A 14,176-nucleotide genomic window follows, 5' to 3' on the forward strand; every position below is an offset into this window, starting at 1 on the left:
GTACTGTACTTTATTGGCATAGTTTGTGTCTACATTAAAGCATGTCACAAAATGAGTAAATTGCGATCATAGTAATATACAAGGTAATAATATGAAATATTAAAATTCTCAGACAGCAATATAGTGTTGGCCCAGATCCGGCCCACATCCGGCCCGCGTGAAATCCATGCTGGCCAGATGTGGGCCGGATCTGGGCCGACTAAGGCTGATTAACTGGCTGAGATTCGGGCCAGTTATGGCCCATGTGTGACCCGAGTCTTTAATCCAGTTCTGGGCCACTTCCGGGCTGTCATTCTTTATGATACTTGGGCAGAGGGAAAAGTCATTGTGTGGCCCGGATCTGGGCCAGAAGACATTTGCTATGTGGGTGGTCAGACGTGGGTCGCTTGATGTACTCACTTAATGAGGGACTTCTCTGGTTATTTAATTTTTACTCAACAGTTTAGACCGCTGGGTCGGACATATATTCTCACTTAAAAGGGTCATATGATGCAATTTAAATTTTTCCTTTCTCTTTGGAGTGTAACAAGCTCTTGGTGCATGAAGAAGATCTGTAAAGTTGCAAAGACTAAAGTCTCAAATCCAAAGAGATATTCTTTATCAAAGCCACGCCCCCCCTCCCCTAAAACGGCTCATTCTAACACGCCCCCACATGTCTACGTCACTAAGTGGAAAAATTTAGGTAATGCCGCCCAAATGTCACGCAAAGAAAGAAGGCGTGGTTTCAGTAACCACAGTTAGTGTTGAAGCAGCCATGTCAGGGAGATGCTATGTGTTTCTAGGCAAAAGCAAAGGCATTATATTTGGTCTTCCGAAAATAGATGCATTTAGGAATCTTTAAGATTACTTACAACAGAAAAGCAACACATTTTATGGACAACCTAGGAGAGGAAGTAATTCTGACTTTGCTACGACAATCTGGTGCTTCTGAATCAGCTACTGGAAGTATGTTTTCTTATTACAGTATTTAAATAAAGTGCAAACACATAAGAGTTTCACTGTATCATTCATGCCACTCTGTTCCCCTTTCGGGCTTAAACTGATGGTAAAACTAAGGACATTATTAACTGTCTTTACATTTATTATGAAAGGGGATTTTGGAAAGGGGCGTTACATTTCCAATGACTGCTTGTGGTGTTCGGCCAATCACAATGCACTGGGTAAGTTGGCCAATCAGAGCAGACTGCGCTTGTTGGAAGGAGGGACTTTGTAGAAAACTACACGTTTGAGAGAGGCGTGACATAGAGGACCTACAATAATGTACAGTATTTGAAAAATAATGTGTTTTTTAACATTAAAGCATGTCAACATATTCTGTAACATCAAATACACAAAAAGCAGCATATGACCCCTAAAACTATGAAGAGTTCAGATGCAAAAGCCTCTGAAAAAGTGCCATCTGAAATTTTCATCTAAAATGAGCATTTTTACAGGCTCCAATATTTAAGTTCAGTTATTTAACTTTAAAGGGGCCATATGATGCTGCTTAATAGAACACTATTTTGTGGATTTGGTGTAATGAAATGTGTTTATGAAATGCATTTTAAAACACATTATTTTCCACATACTGTACATTATTGTTTCTCCTCTATGCCCTGCCTTTCTGAAATGCATTGATTTTTACAAAGCTCGTCGTTCTAAAAAGCGAGGTGTGTTCTGATTTGCCCGCTATCCAGTGCGTTGTGATTGGCCAAATGCCTCAAGTGTGTGATGGATATGTTACGCCCCATTACAAACGAGGCATTTGTTGCATCCAGTGGGGACATAATTATGGATTATAATGACTTATAATGTCTTTTACAAGTTGCGTTGCATAGCGGTGCGTAAACATTCAACCGTGTCTGCATTTGTGATTGGAGAAACGACAAACACAAGCGCTACACAGCTCAAAACTCGCGTTTGAATCATCAGTGGCAAATCTTTTAAATATGTAAATGTACTTACAGACTCAGTCAGTACAGCCGGTGTTTGTCCTACCCTGTCAGATTTTGCTACCTACCATTAAAACAATGGGTAGAACAATTTGACAACGAAAAATGCTTCCGGTAAAATTATGGTTTATTAAGGTCTACACCTACCACAACACTAAACATACCCTTACAGTAATGCAAATGAAGTAATAGTGTTATATTCCCAGTTAAAGCTAGAAAGGATACAACTACAGGAAACCAACAATAAATATTTTTTCTACCCATAAGATTGTGTTTTATTAAAGTCTACACATACCCTAACCCTAAACCTTCCCTTACAATAATAAAAAAAATACATTAAATATGGTTGTTTAGCATGAGAAAAGGGATGCAATATTGATATGCGCATGCGCAGTAAACCCTGGTAGGAAAATCTGACAGGTAGGATAAAGTGTCAGGACACCGGCATTGTAGTCTACTCCCAGGATCAGGAAACAGTCCTCCATAAGCTGCACACATCTGAATATTTGGGTTGAACTGTTCTGGAACAGTGTTGTAAATACATATGCATCAGTCCTCTTTTCGAAAGCCAAACAAAGTATTTTCGCTTTTGCAAAGAAACACACAGCATCTTCACAACATGGTGGGTGAGGTGGCAGCAACAATAAAGTTACACCTTATTTCTTTGCATGAACATTTTGGCTGTGTTATGCAAATATTTCCTCATTGTGTCGAAGACATGTGGGTTGTTTAAACAAGGCGTTTTAGGAAGGCGTGGATGAGTCTTAACTTTTATAAAGAATATCTCTTTGGGTTTGAGACTTTATTCTTTAATTGCAACTTTAGGGATCTTATCAAGTCACAAACAGCTTGTAACACTCCAAAGAGAAAGGAAAACTTGAAATCACATCATATTACCCCTTTAATACCATAGAAAAGAATCTTTGCCATTAAAGCAAAATTACTGAACCTAAGCATTGTTGCCTGATAAAAAATACTTATTTTAGATGAAAATTTCAGATAGCACTTTTGGCTTTTGCATCCGAACTCTTCATATTTGACAGATACCATGATTGTTTGTGGTGATTTTGTATTCAGAATTGTTTATTATTTGGTTCTTTTATGTATTTAATAATTATTGTTGACTACAAAGCGCTATAAAAATTTAACTTGTTTTTAATTTTTATTATTTATTTAAATTGAGCAATATATTTTAATAAAATGTACTTATGAAGGATAAACTGATGCATAAACTGGGAACACGGTTCACTGAGAAAAGAGGAAAATAAATCTAAAATACATTTAATGATTATTATTGATGTGCTGGGGGAAAAAGCTTATAACAACACAGTAAAAGAGTTAGCGGTCTATTGTTGTTTACACAAATTCATAAGGTAGGCTACACAAAACATTCCATTTTATGGAATGATCCTTGAAGAAGTGGTCAATAAAGGCTGCAATACAGCTCAAAGTACGAAACAACCCCAGTAAGACTATACGGTAATTATAACTTCAGATCGCTACCAAATCTATGCTTTAGTCTCACCTGTACTGAATTTCCAACTCTTTGTGCGCGAGATTTTTGCGCATTCACTCGGATTGGATCGTTTCAGTACTGTAATGAACCTTATTTAAGTCTATGTCCATCAAAAATAAGACTCCACAATCATTGTACCACAGAAAGCACTTCTTTTATTACAATTATAAAGCTTCTAAAATAAAGGCACAGGTGCGAGTATGGGGAGAGGGGAAAAAGGCACGGGATGACACGCAATCCCCACGTCAATTCATCTACTCACACACACAGTGAATCTTCAAATGCAATGGATTAATACAATGGTGCCCCCTATTGGAAACCTCACGTCAACCTACACTACACACATAATTAAGACGTGTTACTCCGTCCCTATACTCCCCGACTCCCCTTCCTTATACCGATCGCCCTTCACACACTCTCACCATTCATTCTCTCATACACACAGGAATAAATTAAAACACTTCCCTCTCCCCCGGTTTACAGGGCCCAGCCATGGGGTAGAGAGCAGTCACGACAGACCGTCAGGGGGAAATCATTCCAATCGGAGACGGGGATGAAGTTCACCGTTACTTCTAGTCCATATACCTTCTAGTCCATATACCTTCGGAAACACTCAAGTCCAATTATAGCCTCATTCATCTCCTAAAGTTAGCGTGACAGTCGGGCAAAAACGCCAAACAAACAATCCCGCGAGGTGATGGTGACTCTAATAGTTAACCCCTCCCTCCTAGCTCAACTCACTCACACACACCGGAGTCTAACTAACTGACTATCTTCATCTCCGGAGGACCTATTGTCCCCGAGAGACAGCCAAACGTAACCCCACAAGTCACCCACCTCACAGCCGCTGCTACATCTCATGCACCTCCTTTTCACGAGTCCTTTGATGTGGCAACAGGTGAATACAATCAGAGCAAATCACATAATCTCCTATAATTCAGGAGGACTCGTCCTCGAGTCAAAGATGATAATCTTTCGCCCAGGTCGGTAACTTCCTACGTCGTACAGGTCGAGAGGTCTCTATAGAAGGGGCCATGTCATCCTCCATTCGTCCACCATCATCTACCGATTCAACTCCAACGATGATTCTGACTGCTGCACTGGAGACATCAACAAATCATTTCGATGAAGTGCACCCTTCTCTCCTACAGAGCCAAGTTGTCCCTCTGTATGATGTGGTCTCTCAGATACCCCCAGAGGCACTCTTTGAAGGGTTGGCTGATCCACCAATTGCTGTTGTGGCGGTTGCGCAGACTCCACACTCCCCTCCACCCTCTCTGAAACAAATTGAGACACACATGGTTTTAAACGATTGTGATGAACAACTACCGTTTTGCCCCCCTTTATAGGTTGTATCTGGTACAACACATCAGACAATCGCTCGATCACTTTAAAAGGGCCCTTATAAGCTCTCTGTAACTTAAAACACACCCCTTTTTTTCTGGCCTTATTCCGGACCCAGACAAGCTCCCCCTCCACATAATACTGTACCTGGGCCCGGAAATCAAAATATTTTTGTCTGGCAGAAGCCTGTAACTGATGTTGCTGTACAGCTCCCACCACAGTAGATAGAGTCTCAGCCATGCGTTGCACATATTCATTTGGGGAATCAAAAGCTTCTTCCAAATTCACGTTCAACATTACATCCACAGGCAATACCATCTCTCTCCCAAACATTACTTTATAGGGAGTAAAGCCAGTGGTTACATGTACACTGCTACGATATGCCATCATGACATAAGGCAACAATGAGTCCCAGTTATTCTGGTTCTCATCCACAAAGAGAGACAACATGGCCAGCAGGGTCCTATTAAAACGTTCAACGAGCCCATCTGACTGAGGGTGGTAAGGTGATGTACGAGTTTTATTAATCTCCAATAAACGACATACTTCCTGAAAAAGAAGAGACTCAAAATTCCGTCCCTGATCAGAGTGGAGACTCCGAGGAACTCCATAACGGCACACCCACTCTTCAACAAAGACTTTGGCAACAGATCGAGCTTCTGGTTTGGCAAAGCAAAAGCCTCCGTCCATTTCGAAAAGTAATCCCCCACCACCAAGATATAACGGTTTTTATCCATAGTTTCAGGAAGTGGACCTAATATATCCAAAGCAACACGCTCATAGGGCCGAGAAACAATTGAAAGACAAAGGGGGGCTTGAGGATTTCGAGCTGGAAGTTTGCGTGAGGCACAATCCAAACACTCACTACACCATCTCCTCACATCAGCAAACCACCCTGGCCAATAATAACGATCTTTAATCTTGCCCTGCAGTTTTTGCACACCTAAATGACCACCCGTTACCATATTATGCAGCATTGTTAAGACTTTTGAGACCAGACACTTTGGAAGTACCACCTGTACTTTACCAACTGCATCAGAATTATGCGGCGGAATCCGCACCAGTAACTGGTCCTGCACCTGAAGCTGATCACACACTACTGCAAATTTTCGCAACTCCGGATGGTCTCCTATCATCCCACGCTCCTCGGGAGCCTTACTCAGCCAGTGCAATAATTGGCCCAACTCCATATCCTCCCTTTGCAGCCTAATCAAGTCATCATCCAAACTTTCTATAGGTGGTGCACCTACACTTAAACTAGACACCTGCACCACTCTAACAGGACATGTCCCCCCCATTAACAGTTTGTCCCACTTGACCAGGCATTTCTGAAACTGAATTCAGAGCAGGAAGTCTAGATAAAGCATCTGCATTAGCATGTTGTTTGCCTGGTCTGTGAACGATCTTGTACTGAAAACTGGATAGCTGTTCTAACCAACGAGCAAGCACCTTTTTGGTGGTCGCATACTTGCGTTCTTGCTTTGTAAGGGCCCGACTCGCATAGGCTACTACTCTCTCCATCCCTTCCTCTACTTGGGATAATACAGCACCAATTCCAGCATCTGAAGCATCGGTATCTAAAATAAATTGTTTTAAGGGATCAGGATAGGCCAAAACTGGAGCAGATGTAAGACATGACTTGAGTACTAAAAAAGCTCTTTGACAATCATCTCCCCAGTGAAATTTCCTGCCTTTTTCAGTCAATTGATGCAATGGACGGGCAATTTCAGCAAAACTCTTTATAAAACGACGATAATAAGAGGCCAGTCCCAAGAGACTACGCACCTCAGTCTGGTTCCTAGGAACTGGCCACCCCCTTACAGCTTCCACCTTAGATGGATCAGCCTTTACACCATCGGCTGAAATTATATGCCCCAAATAAGACACCTGTTTCGCAAACAAATTGCATTTGGGTGGCTTCACCTTTAAGTTAGCCCCATGTAACTTCCTAAAAACTTGCTCTAAACGCCCCAAATGTTCTTGAAACGTTTTTCCAAAAACAATTATATCATCAAGATATACCAGACATGAAGTCCACTGAAGGTCTGCTAAAACCCGATCCATCAGTCTTTGGAAAGTAGAAGGAGAGTTACACAAGCCATAACTTAAAACATTAAATTCAAACAGGCGTTGTCGTGTTATAAAAGCAGTTTTTGGCTTATCATTGGGGTCAACTTCAACCTGCCAGTATCCACTGGCCAGGTCGAGAGTAGAAAACCAGCCAGCATTTGTTAAACTGTCCAAGGCATCATCTATTCTTGGAAGAGGATAAGCATCCTTCTGTGTAACCTCGTTTAGCTTCCTGTAGTCAATACAAAAACGTAAACTACCATCTTTTTTTCTAACTGGTACCACTGGAGCGGCCCAGGGACTACAGGAAGGCTGAATGATGCCATTATCCAACATTTGTTTTATGTGATCAGTCACTTCCTGTTGTAGATGGAGTGGAACTCGGCGAGAGGCAATCTTAATAGGTGGGGCAGACCCTGTGTCAATCCGATGACTAACTAAGTGCGTCCTACCCAAGTCAGTATCTCCTGTACTAAAAAGTTGATTATACTGTTCTAATATTTGGCCAATAGCCTGCATTTGTGCTGCATCGAAACCTCTAGAGTCCAAGCCAAGATAGGAGATAAGGGCATCAACAGACCATGCCGTCATAACACCCCCACCCTGTTCCAGTTCTTCTGCCCCTTCCCCTACCTCTATATTTGTGGACAAAACCCCAATTTTCATACCGTCACGAAGAGTATGGGGTTCCTCAGTTACATTAAAAACGCGCACTGGCATAACCCCACCCGTCACTGAACACACTACATGTGCTACAAACACATCACAATGACGAGGTAAAGAAGAACCAGGCTCCAACATACCTATAATCCTTCCAGATGGCGCTCCCTCGACTGAACCCTGAATTAATACTTCACTGCGTGGGGGTATCCTTGTATCTCCCCGAACTACCACAGGCAGGGGAGGAACTTGAAAATCAGCTTGCAATTGCACCTTAATTTTTTTTCCCATGAGATAGCAGCATAGTTCATCCAAATCCAATTTTGCACCGAATTTGACTAAAAAATCACTACCTAATAACACTTCTCCGGGGTTAATGTCCGCCACTAAAAAATCAGATACTACAGCCAAAGAATCAAATTGACAAGTAGTTGTCCATTGGCCTACCACTTTCATCTTCTCCCCATTTGCCACTGACAAGCTGCCCTTGTACTCCACCAACTCACCTACTCCCCCAGTGGCCTCCCACCAAAACTGCTTCGGTACAATTGACACTTGTGCTCCAGTATCTACCAACAAACGGGTCTCCACACCCCCCACCTTACCAAACATATAGACCCCAACTGTTCCCGGCCGAGACTGACCCATCTCCCCCAACCTAGGCACAGAACAAACAGGGGCGGGCACCTGGTCTACCGTGCCCGCCCCCTCCCATTTCCCGACACATATGGACAATCCCTTTTAAAATGACGAGTACACCCACACTCCCAACAAGCCTCATTTCTGTCATGGTTCTGCTCACTTCTGTCATGGTTCTGCAAATCCATTCTAGCACTATCAATTTTTGAAGTCCGAGTATCACGCCTATTAACGGGATCTAATTGCTGGACTGATCTAAATGTATTCAAGGTCCAATCTTGTAACATCTTAACAGTAGTCTGCAAAGTTTTAACTTCTTGGCGAAGCCATTCCACCATAGTTACTAAAACTTGAATTTGTGCCTCTTTTGCTGCTCCCACATTCTCATTTACCACACCACAAACTTTCGCATTTTGGGGAGTAACACTTTGTTCCAGATCCCTTATTAATTCCAATTCTGACGCCAAATTAATTGCCCCCTCCAAAGTGGCTGGCTTAACACTGCGCAGATGAATACGTGTATCAGCACTACCTACGTGTGCAATAAAATGGTCTCGGGCCAGTAAATCTCTAGTTGTACTATCTACAGAAGGATACGCTTTGAAGATTAAACGTCTCAAAGCATTACCAAACTCGCGCATAGTTTCAGTTGGCTGTCTCTTACGGGAGGAAAAACTCACCCGATTCCAATCAGTACTTTCACACGGCTCTAAGCATTTACCCATTGCTGCCTTCAACTGAGTAAAATTCCGTCGAGCCTCCTCAGGTAAACCGCAATAAATATCACGCGCACGACCTGACAACAACAAGGACATAAATTTTAATTTTAATTCATCGTCCCACCCGTTAATTCCCGCAGCCATTTCAAATTGGTCAGCCCGATCCGACCACTCACGCCCAGTTCCCGTAAACGTTTCAGGCATAAAGACGGGGCGAGGCGCGGCATTTAACTGCCTGAAAGTTTCCACATCTATTATAGGCACAATATTAGGACCACTCGCCCCTTCTAATTGTGGCTCTGACATTTTGACGGACAAAAGACTACAAAATAGTTCAACCAGATTTCAGTAGTCCCACCGCTGCCACCAGTGTAATGAACCTTATTTAAGTCTATGTCCGTCAAAAATAAGACTCCACAATCATTGTACCACAGAAAGCACTTTTATTACAATTATAAAGCTTCTAAAATAAAGGCACAGGTGCGAGTATGGGGACAGAGGAAAAAGGCACGGGATGACACGCAATCCCCACGTCAATTCATCTACACACACACACAGTGAATCTTCAAATGCAATGGATTAATACAATGGTGCCCCCTATTGGAAACCTCACGTCAACCTACACTACACACATAATTAAGACGTGTTACTCCGTCCCTATACTCCCCGACTCCCCTTCCTTATACCGATCGCCCTTCACACACTCTCACCATTCATTCTCTCATACACACAGGAATAAATTAAAACACTTCCCTCTCCCCCGGTTTACAGGACCCAGCCATGGGGTGGAGAGCAGTCACGACAGACCGTCAGGGGGAAATCATTCCAATCGGAGACGGGGATGAAGTTCACCGTTACTTCTAGTCCATATACCTTCAGAAGCGGGGGAAACACTCAAGACCAATTATAGCCTCATTCATCTCCTTAAGTTAGCGTGACAGTCGGGCAAAAACGCCAAACAAACAATCCCGCGAGGTGATGGTGACTCTAATAGTTAACCCCTCCCTCCTAGCTCAACTCACTCACACACACCGGAGTCTAACTAACTGACTATCTTCATCTCCGGAGGACCTATTGTCCCCGAGAGACAGCCAAACATAACCCCACAAGTCACCCACCTCACAGCCGCTGCTACTTCTTTTTGATTGGCGGTTTGCAACTATTTCTTGTGCATTACCGCCACCACTGGACTGGAGTAGGCACGGGAGTTACTAACTATTCCCAAACTAAATATACCAGCACGTTAAACTAATATAATAATAAAAAAAACAAACAAAAAAAAACCTTATATCCTTTTTAACAGGCCTGTACTTTTCAAAAAAAGAAGTAATAAATCAATTTTCCCTTGAGCTTCTTTTCAATAGTGTTTTAATTTCTAACGACATTTTCTTTGTTTTCAACTCATTAACAAGCCTCTGCCTTGCCTCATTGTATTTATGACAGTCCATTATTACATGCTCTATTGTTTCAGGTATATTGTTCTGGCAATACTCACAATTTCCATCTCCATGCTTTTTTATTAAGAACATTGTACTATTCAACTTTGTATGACCCAACCTCATCCTTGTTAGTATAATTTCTTCCTGTCTTGATCTGGTTATTTGTGTGTCTTTTCCCACTTTCCCTTGTATCCTATAAAGATGTCTTCCTGTGTACCCATTATTCCAAATATGCTGCCACTTTTTAATTGTTTTCGCCTTTACTATACTTTTTATTTCTGCTTTACTGTACTTTACATCTACATCTATATTGCTTTTGTCTGTAGCTCTCTTTGCATGCTCATCGGCCAGTTCGTTACCCTCTACTCCTACATGGGCTGGAACCCATAAGAATGTCACCCTCCTTCCTGATGCTTGTATTCCACTTGCCAGCTGTAAAATTTCGATTAAAATATCTTCCCTTGAATCAGACCAATAATTCTGAACACTAAACATTGCTGAACTTGAATCAGAGGCAATCACTGCCTGCAGACAATTGTTAGACTCGATCCACACGAGTGGATATGGTGGATAGAGTCTAACAATTATGGTGTTAACCATATGGCAACCAGTTCAGCAGTATACACTGATAGGTCATCATTTATCCTTTTTGCCTTTGCTATTCCCATCTCAGGGATTACATAAGCTACCCCTACTCTCTTTTCAATATTTTTAGACGCATCTGTAAAAACCTTTACACACTCTTTGTATTTTCCTGTTATATAATTTCTTACCCCATACTTATCCACTCCATCTTTCTTTCTTTCCTCCAACAGTCCTAAATCAACCCTCAATTCTTCCAACATACAAGGAGGCACTACTGGATATGCCACTGTAGGGCTGATGTTCAGTGACCCAATTCCCATGTTATTCACCTTATCTTTTATAACCCACCCATAACTTTTAACTTTCATACTTTCTTTTTCCTGACATTCTCTTAATACTGTCTGAGACATGTGGTTCTCTTTATGACCCCTGATGTTTGCCCAGTATACCAGTGCTAGCTGGTCCCTCCTCAAATGCAGTGGCATCTCACCCACCTCTGCTTGAATTGCAGCTACTGGAGAAGTTTTTATTGCACCACTAATTATCCTCATTGCTTGATTTTGCATACCATCAAGTTTGCTCAAGCTTGTCTTGGAGGCTGATCCATATGCTATACAGCCGTAGTCAATAACTGATCTCATTAGACCTATATAGATGGTTTTCAATGCTGACCTTGTAGCACCCCAATCTATCCCGCATAGACACCTCATGACATTTAGTATCCTTTTACATTTTTCTACCATCTTTTGGATGTGACATGCCCATGTTAACCTCTTATCAAACCATACTCCCAGATATTTAAAGATCTCAACCCTTTCCAACTCTTTACCTGACACCATTATTTTTAATTCTCTGCAAATTTTTTTCCTTGTAAAGAACATAACCTTTGTCTTCTCTATTGAGATTCTAAATCCCCATTTCACTCCCCATTGCTGAACTACATTCACAGCATCTTGCATCTTACGCACAATAAACTCAATGTTCCTTCCCTTCTTCCACATTGCACCATCATCCGCAAATAACGCTACTCCATCTAGGCCATGCAAGTCTTTAAATATCTGGTCTATCATAATTACAAATAATAAAGGACTCACAATGCTTCCTTGAGGGGTTCCATTTTCTACTCTAAAACTCTCACTTATTTTCTCCATCAATTTTAACTCTCACTGTTCTTTCAGATAAGAAGTCTCTGACCCACTGATACATCCTTCCCCTAACTCCCATCTGATTTAATTTAATTAATAGTCCTTCTGTCCACATGTCATAGGCTTTCTCGATGTCAAAAAACACTGCCACTACAGTCTCTTTATTCACTTGGGCCTTTCTAATGGCTTCCTCCAGGCATACCACTGGATCCATAGTACCCCTTCCCCTTCTAAAACCACTCTGGTAACATTGCAACAATCCTTTTGACTCCACCCAATACATCAGCCTATCATTTATCATTTTCTCCATTGTCTTACCCATCTGCGTTGTCAATGCTATAGGTCTATAACTGCTTGGACTATGAGGGTCTTTCCCTGGCTTCTTAATTGGTACAATGATAGATTCCTTCCACTCTTTAGGGATAACTCCCTCCATCCATATCTTATTATACATCTTCAACAAGACATCCTTACCACCATCACTCAGATTCTCTAACATTGAGTAGCATATAGTGTCTTTTCCTGGAGCTGACTTTCCTAACTTCTTCAGTGCTCTATTCAATTCTCCTTTTGTGAATTTCTCATTCAAACTATCATTTTCCCCATTCCCATTCTCAAACACCCTTTGATATTTAGATATTTAGACAGGTTTCTTCGCTCCCTTTTCTCTCTTCATAACTAAGGTTTTCTGAACTGTGTACTTTAGCTAGTGTTTTTCCTATAACTTCTGCTTTCTCCTTACTAGAAGTTATACTGCCATCTCCATCAATTATCACAGGATATCCATATTCCCTACCGTTTCCTTTCATTTTCCTAATCATCCCCCAAACCTTCTCTATTGGAGTAGTTAGTCCTAAAGAGTCACAAAACGTCCTCCAGTACTCCCTTTTTGCTTTCCTGACATTTTGTCTTACCATTGCTTGCGTTCTCTTGTATTCTATCAAATGTTGGAAATTGTGTGTCCTCTTAAGTAATCTAAATGCCTTATTTCTTTCTTTAACAGCTTCCTTGCACTCTCTTGACCACCATGGCACTATTTTATTCAAGCGTTTGGGTTTGGATTTTGGAATAGTGGCATCTGCTGCTGCTATAATGCTTGACCTTATTTCTCTAGTTAACACTTCAATACTTTCACTACCATCAACACATGATAGCCATTCCTCACTTAGCTCTTCAAACTTATTCCAATCAGCTTTCTCCACAAACCACTTCTCTACTTTCACTTCTTTCTCTTTCTCCATCTCCACACCTATGTGTACCTTTATAGGGTAGTGATCGCTACCCACTGTATTTCCTCTTAACACCTCCCATTCACATTTGTCTGCCACATTTCTCGTGCCCAAGGTTAAATCTATTGCTGACTCTTTTCCCCTAGATACATCTATCCTTGTCCAAGTTCCATCATTAAGACATACTAGTTCCTTCTCTTCTATAAATTCTTCCAACACATTCCCATTTACATCATCTTTATCACCCCATAAAGTGCTATGTGCATTAAAATCCCCACACCAAATAACTCTCCCCTCCAAATCTTTCCAAATTTCCTCAAGCTGGCTGCTTTTTAACTGATTACATGGGTTGTAAAAATTTATAATTTTAATGTTACCCTCTTTTGCCCACACTTCCACAGTGACATATTCCAATTCCTCTCCTTTCTTAATTTCCTTGTACTGCAGCCCTTTCTGTATAAAAGTCATGATCCCTCCACCTTTCCCATTCTCTCTATCCCTTCTTACTGCATTATACCCTTTTATGATAAAATCTAGCCTGGGAATTAACCACGTTTCTTGGACACATATAACATTGGGTTTTTCCTTAACATCTTCCGCATACTTCTTAAACTCCTGGCCATTCGCAATTAAGCTCCTGGCATTCCATTGGAGTATTATTAACACCATTAAGAGGATCCAGCCCATGACTGAGATTGTTGAGTTTCCTCAAGGGTTTCTCTAATATTTTCCCACTGTAACCCTTTTACATCCAAATACTTCTCAGCAGTTTTTACTATAATCTTAATCCTTTCAGTCCTGCTAGTCGTCTGGGCTGTGCAGTTAATGATTTCTGCCATGAAAAGCACAAAGCCTATTTTGCTCACTATCAATGTTTCTTCCTGAATCCTGTTACACTT

The sequence above is a fragment of the Carassius carassius genome, chromosome 12 (assembly GCF_963082965.1).
Source record: "Carassius carassius chromosome 12, fCarCar2.1, whole genome shotgun sequence".
Taxonomy (NCBI): Eukaryota; Metazoa; Chordata; class Actinopteri; order Cypriniformes; family Cyprinidae; genus Carassius; species Carassius carassius.